The 3,360-nt window shown below is 38.0% G+C and overlaps 1 pseudogene; it reads right to left on the reverse strand.

Moving 5' to 3' along the window:
- Nucleotides 1–298: 298 nt before the first annotated feature.
- Nucleotides 299–421, reverse strand: LOC115940303 (U2 spliceosomal RNA; annotated as a pseudogene).
- Nucleotides 422–3,360: the final 2,939 nt, after the last annotated feature.

A 3,360-nucleotide genomic window follows, 5' to 3' on the forward strand; every position in this document is an offset into this window, starting at 1 on the left:
ATTTAGCTCCTGACCATGTCTCAACCCTTCTTATCCTCTCCAATGCAGCCTCTTCTCTATATTTAGTTGTGGAGAGTTTGTTCTGTCAGTCTTTGGGTCATTTTCTGGGTTATTTCCACTGATATGAATGTTATCTAGTTAGTGAGCTTAGGGTCCTCCTACTCCATATTCCCTGGATGTCAACATCTCTAACTATTTCTGAACAACCAGGATTATAAAACAAAAAATAAATCATGATTCTGCAAGCATTTTTGTTTTCCTTGTAAAGTATATGCCATATGCTTAAGAAAAAAAAATCAATAGGTGATGATTTACATATTCCTAAATCATCACAACTGATTTTGGATAGAGGATGTATCAGATATTAAATTGATAAGAATAGATACTATACTTGATCTTAGCCAAAAAGCTGAAAAGAAATCACAACTGATTTTGGAAAAGACTTTTGATATTAAAAAGCTTTTTATTGTTGTTATAATCATACACTCTGTCCTGTGGAAAAATACATTCTAATAGTTCTTAAATGTATTTAAAATCAAATATTTAGTTTGAAACTCTGAATTTGTAGATTTTTAGGGGGACACAGTACAAGGGGGTATTTTGGACATTGTAGAATGATCATTTGCATTTGTAAGAAAGAATTCCAGTAGGCACAGAATGTCTGAGAGCAAGATGATTACACAACAGACACTGCTTTCCTGTCTCTTTGTTCTTCTGAACACCCACAGAATACTCAGAAACATCCATCTATCTAAAAAGATATTTTACTAACATTGGCACAGAATGTCACAACAAAGTAATTGTAGATGGGCAAGACCGGCATAAACATGTAAAATAGCATGAATACTGGTGTTTGAACCAAACAATTGATATGCAAAATCATAGAGGAAGCTGAAGAACAGGACAAAATACATATAATTACTACACTTTGTCATGGACAGTATAATAACTTGGAAAAGGAACTTGACTGCAGAAATACTCTGTATGGTATGGAGAGACACTTTTATTTATTATTTGCCAGAACTTCAAATGCCATTTAGTGGCTAGAAAAATAAGTTGAGTCTATGTACTTTCTGGGCAATCAGGCAGGTTCTTTCTGGCACACAATGAGGAAATAAGCTTTACCAAGGTTCTGTTCCAAGGTCCTGCCAAGAAACAGGTCTGGTGTAGGATTACTTCCCTTAGTCAAGCAGCCCATTTTCTTCTGAGTGTTACTAAACATGTTAGGTATTAGGATGTGGAATTTCAAAATAGCAAAAGAAAGTCACAGGAAGAAATGCAGATGGTTCAGGGCCTTGCCTTCAGAAACCCGATTAGCAAAATGTCTAAAGACCAATCTCTCAAGAGAACACTTGCATTTAACCAAATTATAACAATAAACATAATTGCTATATATTATTTCACAGTAATAAAAAAATCAATATTGCTGAAATAGTTGAAGTCTGTATGACCAGCATATTCCCTCTCTGTAGGCACTTACATGGAATCTAAGTTATAGTCAGAAGGTTGCTTTGTGAGAATGGAATCAAAACAAGGGACACTAGATAGATTGAATTTTTAATGCTACCAAGCTAAGTCACAATAAAATTGATCTTACCAATGGAACTAAAATTCTTGACTCTCTTGGTAGCAATATCCTGTCCCCATTTTCACACTAAAAATATCTGTAAATATGAAAATATTATGATTAGAGTCCCTTAATCTCCTGGACAATACTTGTATGGACTCTGCCAATCTACCTCTATGATGCTCCTTTTCTATTTCAGTGTCTCACCATTCCCTACCACCTTCTGATTTTCCCTATATTTGATAATAACAAAGCAACTTGGAATCAAATCTTCTGGGCTTTGGAGTCATCAGTCAGGGTCCAGCAGGAAAGAGCACATTCCAGATAGTTCAAATGAAGAAAAATTAATGGGTTGATGTGAGTCACTCAGAAACTAGTACCAGTTAGAAGTTGTTATGACCACTAATTCTGTAGGGATTCTAGCAGTTGAGTAAAAGTGAGAATCATGGAGGAGACTGCCAGACAGGATGTGTAATCACAGAAGGGCTTGAATATCACTAGTAATGAAGTGCTGAAGTAAGAAGGGCTTGGAAAAAGAAGGACTCTGTTCTTTTTCTTCTCCTACCCTAACACTTCCTGCTGGGGCTTCCTGTTTGCTTAAGGTCATGGGAGGTCAAGGAAGCATCGATAACTCAATCCACAGAAGTCAGCCTCCCAGGAAATAGAACAAGAAAGAGAAGGGGTAAATATGGATATTGTGGTGGTTGTGGAGAGGGGAATAAAAGATAATAACCAGCATAGGAGCCATTGTACATCTTTCTAGAGACCTTTTGTCTTAGTCTGCTCAGGCTTCTATAAAAAAATACAACAGACTGGGTGGCTTATAAATAGTAGAAATTTGTTGCTCACAGTTCTGGAGGCTGGAAATTCAAGATCAGGGCACCAACATTTTCGGGGTTTGGTGAGAGCCCTTTTCTAGGTTGTAGATTGCTGACTTTTCTCTGTATCCTAATATGGTGGAAGGGGACAAGGGAGCTTTCTCAGGCCTCTTTTATAAGAACACTAATCCTATGGGGCACCTGGGTGGCTCAGTAGTTAGGCGTCTGCCTTCAGCTCAGGTCATGATTCCAGGGTCCTGGGATCGAGCCCCACATCGGTCTCCTTGCTCAGCGGGGAGCCTGCTTCTCCCTCTCCCACTCCCCCTGCTTCTGTTCCTGCTCTCGCTATCTCTCTGTCAAATAAATAAAATCTTAAAAAAAAAGAACACTAATCCTATTCATGAGGACTCCAACTTAATGGCCTAATAACCTCTCAAAGACCCCACCTCCTAATACCATCATCTTGGGGCTTAGGATTTCAACATAAGACATTTGGGATATAAACATTCAGACCATAGCACCTTTTATATTTATACACGGGCTCACTGTGTTCTATTTTTATATACTCTAGAAGGAGAGTCTTGTTTATTTCATATCCAATGCCTTGGTTACAGAGTCTTTACTGTAGTCCCCCAAGCACTGAAATTATAGTCTAGAAACACTAGACTGGTTCAGTACTGGAACCATGGAATTGGTGAACATTGGGAACAGATCTAAAAGCCAAAGCTAAATTTGTTTATTCTCTAATGTGCGACAGAATATAGGCATGGGAGAATTAAGATAATAAGGAGGAAGAAGATGGGCATGGCAGTAAGAATACGTGTTGATGGGGATACATGCATTCCATGGCCCTGAATAACTATTGTATACCAAGACACAGTTGCTTATTTTAATTATGAGGGAACTCTAATACTACTGCTGCCTTACACACCCAGGAATTCTCAACCAGGAGAGAGAAGAGATAAAAAGATAGCA

The sequence above is a fragment of the Leptonychotes weddellii genome, chromosome X (assembly GCF_054177405.1).
Source record: "Leptonychotes weddellii isolate Sample4059 chromosome X, ASM5417740v2, whole genome shotgun sequence".
NCBI lineage: Eukaryota > Metazoa > Chordata > Mammalia > Carnivora > Phocidae > Leptonychotes > Leptonychotes weddellii.